The sequence below is a fragment of the Thalia democratica genome, chromosome 9 (assembly GCF_965202585.1).
Source record: "Thalia democratica chromosome 9, ktThaDemo2.hap1.1, whole genome shotgun sequence".
NCBI lineage: Eukaryota > Metazoa > Chordata > Thaliacea > Salpida > Salpidae > Thalia > Thalia democratica.
This window is the reverse complement of record NC_139173.1, coordinates 34407136-34423033: the sequence shown is the minus strand read 5'-3', so window position 1 is coordinate 34423033 and position 15898 is coordinate 34407136. Positions and strand designations below refer to the sequence as shown.

Genomic DNA, 15898 nt, shown 5'->3' with positions numbered 1-15898 from the left:
ATAGTTAATAACTAGATGTAAATGTTAAAAAAGTGTAAAAATTAAAAAATATTCAAATTAATTAATTTTGTGAAAATAATAAAAAAAAGCTGAAATGTAATATTACTCTTAATATTTAAATTTTTTCAGGTATCCCAGCAGACCAGCAACTTCTGTTTATTGTTAGAAAGCTATAGGAAGATGGAAGGATTTTGTCTGACTACAACATCCAGAATGGTTCTGTTATTTATTTGGTGTTGAGACTTCGTGGTTGAACAAATTTCCACATTTATTACTGTGCTCAGTATGCGATACCTATTTTTATCAATGCAATTTTGTTTCTACTGCTTTGATATTATGTTATTTTTCGAACTTTTTGTTTAACTAAACTGATTCGTTTTGTTTTTTCACTCGAAAATACATTAAACATTTTTTTCAAAAATAGCGTTTGTTGTTATTTTAATCGGTATACTAGTGCATATTTATATATGACGATATTAGTGCTTAAATTTTATAGTTTTGATTTAACTTACAAAACTGTTACTGAACTTAAAAGCAATTATACTCCCTATGTTTGAATTTATTTTTCGCTTGGTATTAAGTTGCTATATAACAGCGTTTTCAAGGACCAGCTTATGATATGAAAATATTAAGTTTAAAAAGACTATAAAAAATTAGTTACGTTGAAAGAGTACTACTATATACTATAATAAAATAATAACTACTATGTAACATCACGTTTTAGGGAGCGGGTCAAATATGCATGAAGACATTTTTGCGCAAAGGGTAATTTTTTCACGAAGATATTTTAGCACGGAGGGTCACTTTTACACGAGTTAATTTTCTGACTCATTTTTGTTCAGCTAAGACCTTAAGTATACTTTTTTCATCTTTTCGTCTTGAAAAAAGTTATTAAAATATGAACCTGCGTTTACATTTAATACTATTATACAAAGTTTGAATGTAAAATAAAATAGCTCCTTTTTTTCAATAAATAAGTTGGTAAGAGTATTTCGCAGTATTTTTTATAGTTTTTAACACTTTTTTGTTCAAACATTTATAAAAGTGTTTCTAATTCAATTTACAACAATATTTCAGTGTAATTACGGTACTTGTCTAAAAATAGTTTGTTGAATAAAATGTTAAATAAAATTTTATGTTGTTATACATGGTTGATTTTTATTTAAGCCCTCACTCTTGAGAACCCAAAAACGCGTACTCAAAAGATCCTGGTTTAATTTTTTTTTACCAAATAGCTAATTTTGATATACTTTACTATATTTTTTAAGAAAACAAAATATAACACTCCGTATAGACATTCGTTCTATTAAACTTATTAACACGTAATTATTTTTTTAATATTAAATTAAGTGTTGTTATTTGGTTTAAAATTTATTTAGTATCTCCTAAACTTAAGTTTGTCAAATAAATAATTATTTTATTTGGTTCTTTACTAGAATAATAACTCTTAGCTGTAGAACAACTTTTATTTTTAAATTAAGTTATTTACTTTGACTATGAATCATTTAGTTGCTAACTGATAACTTCTTTATTTTGCGAAACTTCTAGGATTGTACTGCATGTTAATGTTTTTGTGTTCTTTTTTGCTTTTCGCTCAGATACATCAAACTCAAAAATATAATGAAAATTTTTATTTTGCTCAAAAATTTTTTAGTGAGGTTAGAAGAAACAAATTTTCATTTTAAATACAGGGTAAAAGTTTAGTACCATGGAGAAAGTAAAATAACATTATTAATGTTATATATATATATATATATATATATATATATATATATATATATATATATATATGAATAATGTTATCCAAAAGAAACAAAAACAGTATATTAAAAGCAATCTTTTGCTATTAATTCAGTTTTTGTAATACAATAGTTATTTTAGAATGATATTTTTATTATAGATTTTAGCTTAAAGAAGGTTTTCTACCCTTCAAAAATAAAAAGTTTAATTTAATAGTTATGAAATATTTATTGTACAATTTATTTTTCAATAATACAGCCTGCAAATTTATTTTAGGTAAGTCTGGCTTGTGAAAGACTTAAAAAAAACATTGAAAATTAACATTAAAAAGAACAGTTGTATAACTTATAAAGTAGTTTATCAAAATGACAACTAACTAGCACAACAATTTTACGAATATAAAATAGTAAGTTTCTGCAGTTATAAATAAAATTTAAAGTTAAGGAGATTTGTAATTTGAACTATGAAGACTTTTTTAATCTCAATAAATTTATAGAAAATTTAGCCACAGTACGGGCAAAAGTATGAAACTGATCATAAAAGTATTATATTAGTTTTAATTTCGTTTCAGGAATTTTTTACTTTTGTTTATCAAATTTTTATATCAAGTACGATACTTTAGATGCTTATTTATATTAAAATTGATAAGTAAGCGCATTACCTAAGTTCTTCAAAAAGATAAAATTATAGAACCGTTTTTATTAATTAGCGGATTTTAAAAGCTATTTGATAGCTGATGAAAACAATACAGTCAACAATCTTCAAATATATAAAAGTATATTACATAGTATATTTTTTATTTCTTAAGTTGATAATACTACTTTTTTAGCGTAACTAGTTTTTCTTATATAGTTCAAATTTATTGTTTTCATATCATAAGCTGGTACTTAAATATTTTTAAACTAAGTACAGCACAAATTCAAACATAGATTTTTATTGCTTTTAAACTTAAAATGTGACTTATGAACACAAAAGTATAAAATTAAAACTCCAGTAAAGTCAATGATTATTATACATTTCACAATTTCTGTTGAACAGACATAAAAACAAACTTATTTAAAAGGTCAAGATTATGTTGCTCCATAATAAAACTTTTTTAGTTTAAAAAAGTTGAACATAAATTTACTTTTAATTTACTATTATTGTAGATAAGCTTATACCACAGACAAAAGGTTTAATAAATAAGTGATTTTGGTATTTAAAATTAAGTTTTATAGGAACAGTTGTATGGAAAGTAAAACAAGTGTTTTGGTTGTCATTTTATTTTATAAGTAAATATCAGTTGATTTCTTATATTCATTTTTGCTTAAAAATAAAATAGAAAAACTAGATTTACTTGGTAGCATTTTGTGGGACACCGATTTATAAATACAAATATCTTAACAGCTTTTCAAAATAAAAATGCAAATATTTGTGAAAACTTTTTCTGGTGAAACCATCACATTGGAAGTTGAAGCTTCCGACAGCATTGAAGAGCTTAGAAATAAAGCTAAAGAAAAAGGTAGTAAAACTTTTTTTAAATAAATTAACTGGCAAAATTATATAACTAAAATGTTAAACAATGAAATGTACATCAAAAGTCTTTAACTAGTATAGGATTTATTGTTTATTTTTAAATAAACTACTTAGTTGTTACTTTTTACGTTGCTTAAGTAAACGTTATAAAAGTTTATTTTTTTGTAAAAACTTTTTCGCCAAGATAAACAAGGCCTATTTTCTTATTTTTATACAAAATTCATGTTATTATTTGTAAACTCAGGTCACTCGTTAGATCAAGTACGCTTGTTTTTTTGTGAAGATGAATTGAAAGATGAAAGAAATTCAAGGCCTTCTACTTTGTCTGATTATGGAGTTGAGAATGGATCAACTCTTACTGCAGTTAGTATGTTATATTAAAAATATAAGCAAACAAATAACTAAATATTATTGAAAAAACAATTGTGTAGTATAAGTTTGTTTTTTTTAAATAACTACCCAATGCTCACTTTTTAATGCATTGAAAATTTAGCATCGAATGAAAATAAACTACATATTAGTTTGTTTTTCCTAAATAGATATTAAATTAAAAATAAATATTTGACTTAAGTCAGAAACATTAGCACAAGTTTTTTAAACAAGGATAGCAATGGATAACAAATTATTTTAGTTCAAAAACATTAAATACATTATAGAATAAAAAATGTGTAAATAGATTACAATGCTGAAAACAACAATTGCTTTGTAATAATAATTTTTGTACTAGAAAATGACTCTTTTAATTTTAATTGTTTTTTTTTTAACAAAACACTAATTCATGTATTAAATTGTCAATGCTCTTACGTATTTTCGTTATATTTTTTGTAGTATATTAAATTTTTACGAAACATTTTAAAGCTCGTATATGTTGTTTTTAAAAATAGTTTACAAGGTTTTATGCAATTTTTTAACTATAAGTTAGACTTTACTAAAAACTTATCAATAGATAAAAATGCAAATATTTGTGAAAATTGTAACTGGTAAAACCATCACATTGGAAGTTGAAGCTTCTGACACCATTGAAAATGTCAAAGCCATGACCCAAGACAAAGAAGGTTTGTTAAGCTTGTAGATTTAAGACAATTTCTAAGATAATATATCAAGAACTTGGTAAATATGTTCAAAATGTCCCATCTAAAAGTAGTTTTAAATCTACGAAATTTGGAAATATAATAGCTTTAATGTGTATTATGAATTGAACAGTACTCATACTTTTAACATACATTAAGAAAATACCTTAATATTACATAATTGAGGTTAAAATATTGAGCTTAATGTAATATTTTTAACTTTTTGTAAATGTTGAAGTAGTATAAAAAATTTAATATATACTTTAACTAATTTGTGAAAAAAAAAGCTTAAATGTATTATTACTTTCAATATTTGAATATTTTCAGGTATCCCACCACGCAAGCATCATCTGATTTGGGCTGGAGAAAAATTGGAATATGCAAGGGCTTTGTCTGACTACAACATTCAAAATGGTTCTGTTATTTATTTGGTGTGGAATGATCGTTGGTGAATAAATTTCCACACTTGTTATAGTGCTCAGTGTGCGATACCTATCTTTATCAATGTAATTTTGTTACTTCTACAATACTATGTTTTATTTCGAACTTTTTATTTAACTAAGCTGATTCGTTTTGTTATAATTTTCACCCGAAAAAGCAATAAACATTTTTTTTCAAAAAATAGTGTTTGTTGTTGTCTTAATAGGTATTCTAGTGCTTATTTATATACGACGATACCAGTGCTTTGATTTTATAGTTTTGTTTTAGCATACAAAACTAACTGAATTTACAAGCAATAATACTCCTTACGTTTGAATTTATTTATTGCTTGGTATTAAGTTGCTATTTAAAAGCTTTTTCAAGGACCAGCTTATGATATAAAAGTATTAACTTAAAAACGACTAAGAAAAATTAGTTACTTTGAAAGAGTAGTACTATCTACTATAATAGAATAATAACTACTATGTAAAAAAAAAACATTAGTTATATAATTTCAAAATATTGAATTAAAAATAAATATTTGACTATAGTCAGAAACATACAAGTCTAATACAAGGATAGCTTGAATAACAAGTTGTCTTAATATGGAAACATTATATACATTAAAATGCAAAATGCGTAGATAGCTTACAATGTTAAAAATAACTAAATTTATTTGTATTGGAAATTTTTGTACTATGATATGACTTTTAATTTTAACAATGTTTTATTTTAAATTTCTTCGTTAAAAAATTTATTATAAACAAAACAGAAGTTCATGTGTTAAGTTGTCAAAGCTCTTCTGTATTATTTTTCGTCATAAAATTTATAATACATTAATTATCTTTAAATATTACAAGACATTTTAAAAGCTCGTTTATGTTATTTTTTATATTCACATTGAAATTTTTTATGCAAGTTTAAAACTATATGTTAAACTTTACTAAAATCTTATATATAGAGAAAAATTAGAATATTTGTGAAAACATTGACTGGTCAAACTATCCCATTGGAAATTGAAGCTTCTGATACCGGTGGAGATATCAAAGCCATGATCCAAGACAAAGAAGGTTTGTTTAGCTTGTAGATTTATGACACTTTTTAAGATAATGTATTTAAGAACTTATTAAGAAATTATTAAGAAAATTAACTAATGTTAATTTAAGCATAAACAGTCAACTAACATGTAAAATAAAATAACAATATGGTTTTATTAAACAACGAACAGAGTAGACAAATTACTTTTGTTTGTGTAAAGTTGATATTTAAATATGTATAAATATAGCTCTATTCTGTCGAGATGAAAAACATTATAACATTTTCTTAATGTACTAAATCATACTTCAATGTAATTATTTGCACATTAATCTAAGTTGGCAAATAATTTCAAAGTTATAAAAACCTTGCCAGAACACAACAGCGTCGTTTAACATAAACAATAACAAAATAAGTTCGATAATTTATATGGATTACTGTAAATTACTTTCTTAGAGTGGTTTTCAGGTTAAATATATCTATGGAGTGAACTATAAAACAATTAAGAGGTACTTTAAATTGAAAACAGATTTTAATAAATAGCCAAGAGCATCGCACACCGTGCGCAAAGCGCGCTTTTGTGCTAGCTGAATAAGGCAGATAAATAATGTAATAAATGAATTAAAATTATTAATTAGAAATTTTTCAAATTTATGATAATTTTGAAATACTATCATAAACTCTTAATATTTTAGAAAACTTATGCTTAAACTAAGGATTAGAACAAATTAGTTTGAAACAGATAATGTAAAAAGAAAAAAAAAAATATATATCTACTCACTTAACTATAAAACAAAAAGAACTACATAAGTAAGAAAACAGTTTGTAATAAGTAGCTAAAAGTATCGCACACCGCGCGCAGAGCGCGCTTTTGTGCTAGCCAAATAAAGCAAATACTAATAAATAATAATTAATAGTTAATAATAAAGTAAATAAAATTATAATTAAAATGAAACAAATATTAAAAAATTTTAAATTTTGTAATTTTTTTCAATTATAATAACGGAAAAAACAAAATCTTTAAGTTAATTAAAAAGTACTTCAAGTTTTTAAAAACTGCCGTTTAAACTAAATTTTAAAACAAAATTACTCCACTAATTTTAACTTTAAAAAAATCTAAATTCTTTAATCTAAATTCCTGCTTTAAAAACTATCGTTTTAACTAAGCATTAAGGATAATTACTCTACTTGAAAGAAAAAATAGTATTTTAACTTTAAACTCGTTAACCTAAATTCCTACCTCAGAAAGCTCGCTTTCTTTTGGTTTTGCTTCGCAAAAAAGGCCCGCTTCGCGCGCGATCTTGCTTTAACTTCCATGCCTCGAAAGCTTCGCTTTCTTTGTACGTCCCAACCTCAGAAAGCTCCGCTTTCTTTCGGTTTTGCTTCGCATAATAGGAACAACAGCGCGCTTAGCGCGCGATTGTGCGATCTTGCTTTCAGCCTTTTTCGTACTGATTTTAATTTTCACCCCAACCTCCCCAAATATTATATCCAATATATATTTTAAACTATTTTTAAATTTTTAGAAATTTCATGTTACGTCACTAACTCTTTCAGATGTCCTGTTTTGGTCGACATAAAATCGTTTAAAAATATGTATAAAAAATTTGCATAAAATTAGCATAACTTTTTTTTTTGAGTTGGTTATCAAATTTAATATCTTTGGAACTTTACTTTAAAATTACTGTAAAATCAACCATCAGTCCAATATTTACACAAACTATTTATACAACTTTGACTAACCTTCAAATAACTATAAACTTAAACATATGTGTTTTTTTTAAATTGTTTAAGATTACCAAAATTCTTGTTACCAAGGCTGTAGTCGAATGTTCATCTTCATTTTAGATGTACACTTACGTAAGTTATTAATACTTATATTTTATAAAACTAATAGACACTTTTATGCGCTCTGTGTTTAACGCATTTCAAAACAGTAACAAAAAACTTTATACAGCAAAACAAAATACATTTAAATATTACTTCTTACTAGTTTTTCAGGTACTCATAGAAAACTCACTTAGTTAAAACAATAATCTTTAAATTTAATTCGTGTTGAAGCAAGCACTACTATATAATAAATTTTTCAAGCCAACACTGATATTGCTTTTTAATAAAGAATTTTAACTATAAAATTGTTTAACTTTTTAACAACTTTTTTATAAATAAAAGCACTTTTGATAAAAACTAGGATATAGTTGTTTCTTGTCCGAGGTAAACCAAAATAAAAATGTTTTATTCTAGTTTAGTTCGCAATTTATTTTTTTTGCTATAACTTAGGAACGAGGAAATAGGAAAATAAAATTAAGCTTAAACAGCCGAATTTGAATACTTTCGTTTTTATCATACCGTATTAAAGCAAAAATTTTTTGTACACTAACAGAAATAAATTTATGTTCGAAGCTACTTTACTTTTTTGACAATTTAGTCTTTTTTCTTTTAAATAAAAATAACAAAAAATACTACTTTTTGAAAAACTATTATTTCCTTTCGAGCGAAAAATACAAAAAAAAACGAATCTGTCAACCAAAACAACATATAAATAAAAATATAACACAGCATTTAAGCAGTAAAAAACAAAATTGCGCAGATAAAAATAGAAAACTTAATAAGTTAAAACAATAGACTTCAATTTAAATTCTATCAAAAACAACAAATCGTGTTAAACGAACACTACTTTATGTTAAATTTAACAAGCAAGCAACAAAATAAGTTAAAATTTGAAAATTATAACTTTATTTTTATTTTGGTTATGAATTACAACACTTATGTTAAAAACTTTAATATATATTTTTTTAGTCCGAGCTAAAACAAAAATGGAATCCGCTAAACTTTTTCGCAATAACTTTGAGGATATAGAAAAAAAACAAGCTTTAACTGTCGATTTTGAATATTTCTTTTTATATCTGATTTTGAATACTTCTGTTTAGTAAGTTCAAAAATTAAAACCTAAATTTTTAAAGACTAACAGAAAATATAAAGTTATATTCTCAGTTACTTTACATTTTTGACAAGTTAGTCTTATTGTTTACTGATAAGGATAACAAAAGTACTATTTTTTTGAAAAAATAAGTTATAACCAATCATTTGTGTTAAAAAGAAGATCAAAATATAACTTATTATTATAGCAGTAAAAACAAAATTGCGCTGATGAAAATAGGTAAAACATAGTAAGAACTGTGATAATTGTGGAACTCAACCACAAATTTTCAACGAATATTCAACACGAAATGAACAATAGACCCATTCTGGATGTTGTAGTCAGACAAAGTCCTTCTATCTACCAATTGGTACTCGGCAAATATCAAACGTTGCTGGTCTGGTGGGATACCTGAAAATATATTAAATATGAAAATATTAAAAAAATTACGAATTAATTATTTATTATGATAAACTTTACACCAAGTTCAAAGCTTTAATCTCAAGTATGTAATATTTAATCTAAGTATGTAAAAAGTATATATTAAGTTTTTTTTTTATATATGCAAAAAGTATAAGTACTGTTTAATTCAATATAAACATTTAAGCAGTTAGAAATCCAAATATAGTGGACTTTAGTCTACTAATAGATTAAACAGATTAAATTTATTTTATCAAGTTCATTAAACTTTTATCTTAATATTTACCATAACTTTACAATTTATATAAACCTTCTTTGTTTTGAATCTTAGCTTTGAAACTTTCAATGGTGTCAGAAGCTTCATTTTCCAATGTGAATGATTTACCAGTCAATGTTTTCACAAATACTTGCATTTTTCTCTATTTATAAGTTTTTAGTAAAGTCTAACTTATAATTTATTACTTGAACCTTGAACAAAAACTGAAACTGTTTTTTTTTCTATATAAATCAATCGAAAAAACATACAAACTTTAAAATTTTTTTAAATTTTTGAGCTTACTAATAACAAAGTCTTTATACTATAAATTTTATTACTAAAACAATAACGAAGAGCTTCAAAAAATAAAGGCATAAACTTGTATTATCTTTTTAAATTTTACTTTTACAACTAAGAAACTTATGTAAAACAATCGAGGAGAAAATTAAAGAGTCATTTTATAATACAAAAATTTCAAATGCAAAGAAATTTTATTGTTTTTAACATTGTTAGCTATCTACACATTTATATTTTTTAACGTATTTAATATTTCTGAACCAAAACAATTTGTAATCTAAATCTATCCTTGTATAAAAAACTACTTTTTAAGACTACCATTCTTTTAAGTGACGACTAACATTTGTTTGTAATTCATTACATGTTTTGAAGATATAAAACTAACACAAACTGTTTCTTTAATTGAAGTTTAATGTTTAATCCATTAAGGTATAAAAAAATTATACTAAGCAAAAAATATTGCTGGTATTTAGAGATTTACTTGCTAATATTTTTTCAGAGAACACTAACTATAGTAAGAGTTGATCCATTTTGAATGCCATAATCAGACAGAGTAAAAGGCCTTTCTTTTCTTCCATAGCTCAACTCATTTTCACCAAAACATACACTTTTCTGATGAAGTGGATACCCTAAGTTATCAAATATTAACATGAGTTTTGTAAAAAAAAAAAAAGAAGTTAGGCTATATGTAAGTATTATTTTTTATCTTTGCATAAAAATACTTACAAAAACACAAATTCAACTTTTCTAAACTAAATTTAAGCAATGTATTAAAGTTACAATGAAGCTATTCACTTAAAAACGCATGAATCGTTTACAGTTAAAGAAATAATAACTAACTTGTTTTATGTAGAAATGTTTAAAACTATAAAGCTTGCTTTTTTTTAATCTTAATTTAGTAAATGCTCAAAACACTTATCTTACAGTTAATTTATGTTAAAAAGTTTTATTACCTTTTTCTTTAGCTTTATTTATAAAGTTTTCAATGGTGTCAGAAGCTTTAACTTCCAATGTGATGGTTTTACCAGTCAAAAGTTTCAAAAATACTTGCATTTTTTAGAGCTTAAATAGCTGTAAAGATGTTTATATTTATCCAAAGATTAAAAAAAATTATCAGATGAAAATAGTTTTTATTTTTATTTTTAAGTAAATTAAAAGAATATGAAAAGTAGTCTAATGTAAACTTTTAATTTAAACTACAAGCAATTCATTATTTTTACTTTTCATATAACTTTTTCTACAAAATTTTATTTTTATTTTACAAAAGCACTTTTCATTAAATATGTTTTCTGTAGCACAACTTTATCTATGATAATATTAAATTGAAGGTAAAATTGTGTTTAAAGCTTTGCAATGAAAAGTTTTTATTGAACAACCTAATCTGGTCTTTTTAAATGAATTAGTTTTTTGTCTATTCATAAGAATTCGTGAATTACATAAAAAGCATTGACAGTACTGGTGTTTTAACTTTATACTTTTGTATTCAAAAGTAATTCATTAAATTTAACTACAATAGAATTTCAGTTTGAACTAGTTATGTACTTGAATTAAATTTTATAATAAAGAATTTTTCAATTATAATAAAGAACCATCCTATGAGATGAAAATAAAAATTTTAAATCAATTAAGAAAAATTAAGAAAACCTAAAAATTAAACTATATACTATGTAATATGTTTTTAATATGTTATTGAACAATAAATAAGTTTTGACAAAAAGTATGGTCTAAGGACCTGGTCAACGAAACACCTTTTGGTTATCCAGTCGTACACCACATGCTTTTACAATTTTTATGTAAAAGCTACTAATGAAAAAAAATGTAGAAAAAAATGTTAGGCTTTCGCAGTTAATTCAAAGAGCATTCAAAGGTCGAGTTCTAAAGCTGCTAATAGTATAAAAAATACGTAACACTCAAAATGTAAAATAGTAAATAAAAATAGGACTTTAAATCAAATAAAAAAAGTTTTATTTGTAAACTTGCAATAACAAGAAGTCAAGTATATAATATCAGTGTATCGACCAGTATGAAAAGAGTGCAAAAGATTCAGTTTGAATTTAATTAAAAAAATCAACAACATATTTGTTTTTGTTTTGCTGTGTATAAACTAAAATTTTAGAGAACCGATCAGTTCCAACCCGCGCAACCCAGTAAAATCCGAGAACCGCTTGCCGACCAAGGGTTAGGGGTAACAGTGGTAGTGAATAAATAAAGAAAAAAAGTTTGGAACTGTGGGTATACAAAAATTTTTATAACTCTCAGTAAACTAAAAATAAGCTTACACGAGCAAAGTTTTTACATTGAACTCCAAAAGCTCAACTTATTTTACTAAACTAATTTACATAAAAATATCAGGTTTTAGTAAAGCAAATCAATTTGTTGTTCAATAACGGCAAAATAACGCTTACTTTTACAAATAGTACCACCAATAATTTTAAGCCAAAATAAAACAGTTTAAACTTCTTCGCAAAAAAATTATTTATAGTCGGATTGCGGTGTGTATTTTGTATATTTTGTATTGTTCGAGAATAGTTTTCTTTTATGAATCTGGGACAAAGTTTAAATAACGAATAAGTTTTTAAACACTATCTACTTTTTTAAACAAGCAAGTCATTCAGAGTGTGAATAAAATCTATAAAAATAAATTGATTTAGAGCCCAAGACAAGTTATAACTATCCAATATTACTACAACACTTTTTTTATACAAAAACATTATTTATTGTGAAACTTTAGGAGCTGAACAAATTTAAAACAAATGTTTTCAATCACAATTAATTGTATTTTAGTTTTGATATCAAGTACTTGCTATTTTGAATAATAAAACAAAGAACAGCGGTACAACTTACAAAAAAGTTTGTTGAAATTACAATCAGCTAGCTCAAAAAATTTACGAAGATTAAATAGTTGGGTTCAGCAGTTATAAATAATACTTATACTAGGGAAAATTTGTAGATTGAATAATAAAACGTCAATGATATCGATAACTTTATATAAAATAAACCACAGTACAAGCAAAAGTATGAAACTTATCATAAAATGTTATATAACTTTTAGACATTATTTTTACATTTGTGTCAGTAAGTTATTTTTTTCAAACGTTTTAATCATATAGTTTATTGATCGACATAAAATACGCTCAAAATATTTGGTCCTAGGACCTGGTGCACGAAAAAACCTTTCGGTTATCGAGTTGCAACCATGGATACCTTTTAACTTATTGTCCACGACAAGTCAAGTACAATAGTTTATCCGCTTATTTGTATTAAAGTTATATAAGCTCTTCAAAAAATAAAATATAGAATCATTTCTGTTATAGAATCTTTAATTATATGAAAATAGTAAATGTTTTATTATTTAAGTTGATAATACTACTTTTTTAGTGTAACCAGTTTTCATAAGATAATTCTTAAGTTATTATTTCTCATCATAGGTTCTTAAAAACTTTTCATCTAAGTACAAAACAAGTTTAAACAATAATAAGTTTTACTGTATTTAAATTCAAAAAGTTATTTTTGAATATTAAACTATAAAGTTAAAACACCAGTTAAGTCAATACTTATTATACATACAGTTCATAATTTCTGATGAATAGACATAAAAACTTATTTAATGGGTCAAGATTATGTTGCTTCATAATAAAACTTTCCAATGTAGAAAAGTTGAAAATAAATTTACTTTTAATTTAATATTATTGTAGATTAATTTATACTACTGACAATAGATTTAACAAATAAGTGCTTTTGGTATTTAAAACATATTACTTATTAAAAATTAAGTTCAATAGGAACAGTTATCTGAAAATTAAAACTAGTTTATTGGTTGCAATTTCGTTTTAAAAGTAAATATTATTTGATTTCTTATATTCATTTAATTTGCTTACAAAGAAAGTAAAATAACTGGTTTTACCCGATAGCATTTTGTGGGCAATTAATTTATAAATACAAAAATCTTTACAGCTTTTCAAAATAAAAATGCAAATTTTTGTGAAAACATTGACTCTAGGAACAATCACATTGGATGTTGAAGCTTCTGACACCATAATAGATCTTGAAAATAAAGCTAAAGAAAAAGGTAGTAAAACTTTTTTTAAATAAATTAACTGGGAAGATAAACGTTGTACCGATGTTTTAAACAGTTGTGCATAAAATGTCTTTAACTAGTACAGGATATATGCTTTATTTTTGAGTAAATTACTTAAGTGTTACTTAATACGTTGCTTAATGAAGTTTATGAAAGTTGAGTTTATATTTTTGTAAAAACTTTTTCGCAAAGATAAAAAACAAAGCCTAGTTTCTTATTTTTGTACAAAATTCATGTTATTATTTGAAAACTCAGGTCACTCGTTAGATCATGTACGTTTGTTTTTTGGTGAAGATGAATTGAAAGATGAAAGAAATTCAAGGCTTTCTACTTTGTCTGATTATGGAGTTGAGAATGGATCAACTCTTACAACAGTTAGTATTCTATATTAAAAATATAAGCAAATAAATAACTATATATTATTAAAAAAACTTTTGCGTAATATAAGTTTGTTTTATCTTTCTAAATAACTACCCAATGCTCACTGTTTAATGCATTTAAAATTTAGCATCGAATGAAAATATACTACATATTAGTTTTTTTTTTTCCTAAATAGGTATTAAATTAAAAATAAACATTTGACTAAAGTCAGAAACATTAGCACAAGTTTTTTAAACAAGGATAGCTATGGATAACAAACTAGTTTACTTCAAAAATATTAAATACATTAAAAAATAAAAATGTGTAAATAGATTAGAATGTTAAAAACAACATTGCTTCGTAGTAATAATTTTTGTAGTAGAAAAGGACTCTTTTAATTTTAATTGTTTTTTTTAACAAAACACTAATTCATGTATGAAGTTGTCAAAGTTCTTATATTATTTTCGTTATATTTTTCGAAGTATATTAAAACTTTACGAAACATTTTAAAGCTCGTATATGGTGTTTTTTGTATTCACTCTTATTAAAAAATAGTTTAAGGTTTTATGCAATTTTTAAACTATAAGTTAGACTTAACTGAAAATTTATTAATAGAGAAAGATGCAGATTTTTGTGAAAACATTGACTGGTAAAACCATCACATTAGAAGTTGAAGCTTCTGACACCATAGAAAATGTCAAAGCTAAGATCCAAGACAAAGAAGGTTTGTTTAGCTTGTAGATATACAACTTTTAAGATAATAAATTAAGAACTTGGTAAATATGTTCAAACTGTCCCATCTATAAGTAGTTTTAAATCTACTAAATTTGGAAATATAATAGCTTTAATGATTATTATGAATTGAACAGTACTTATGCTTTTAACATACATTAAGAAAATACCTTAATATTACATAAATGAGGTTAAAATATTGAGCTTAATGTAAAGTTTATAACTTATTGTAAATGTTGAAATAGTATAAAAATTTTAATATATAATTTAACTAATTTTGTGAAAAAAAAACTTAAATGTATTATTACTTTCAATATTTGAATATTTTTCAGGTATCCCACCATACCAGCATCATCTGATTTGGGCTGGAGAAAAATTGGAATATGAAAGGGCTTTGTCTGATTACAACATCCAAAATGGTTCTGTTATTTACTCGGTGATTGTAAAATGTATTCGGAGACTTTTTGTTTGAACAAATTTCCACACTTATTGCAGTGATCAGTATGAGTTATCTATTTTCATCTGCAAAATTTTGTTTTTTACTGCTACGATACTATGTTATATATCGAATTTTTTATTTAACTAAGCTGATTGTTTTGTTGTACTTTTCACACGAAAAAACATTAAACATTTAAAAAAAAAAAAAAATATTGTTATCTTAATCGGTATAAACAATATAAAGTTAGTATATTTAATTAAATAGTAATAAAATGTCTAAAATGTAACTAACAATATAACTTTATATCTGTTAGTACAGATCTTATTCACTTATCCGGACCGTTTCCGTAAGAAAAAATTCAAAATTTTTTCAATATTAAACACTAACATTTTATGATAAAAATGTTTAAGCTTCTATGCTGTAAGAAAATTTTAAGTGATTTAATAAATTCACAGTTTTGTTCATTATTATGACGTAATAATACTACTAAAGATAACATTCTATCTTTTTTCAAAACTAGTTTAGTCAATAAAAACCTTAACATGTAAAGTAAGTCACTTTAGAAATTTTTAAAGCAATCGTACTTGAAACATAACATTTAGTTTTTTATTTAAAC

The 15898-nt window shown here is 24.3% G+C and overlaps 1 pseudogene across 1 annotated transcript in view; it reads right to left on the bottom strand.

Annotated features, from left to right (window-relative positions):
• Positions 1-15898, bottom strand: part of LOC145843913 (polyubiquitin-C-like) — a 92720-nt pseudogene that overhangs the window by 6173 nt on the left and 70649 nt on the right. The window contains exons 14-15 of the transcript XR_014370261.1: positions 9431-9539; positions 8984-9111 (exon numbers count right to left, since the gene is read on the bottom strand). The product of XR_014370261.1 is annotated as a polyubiquitin-C-like (transcript). The remainder of the gene's footprint in view (positions 1-8983; positions 9112-9430; positions 9540-15898) is intronic.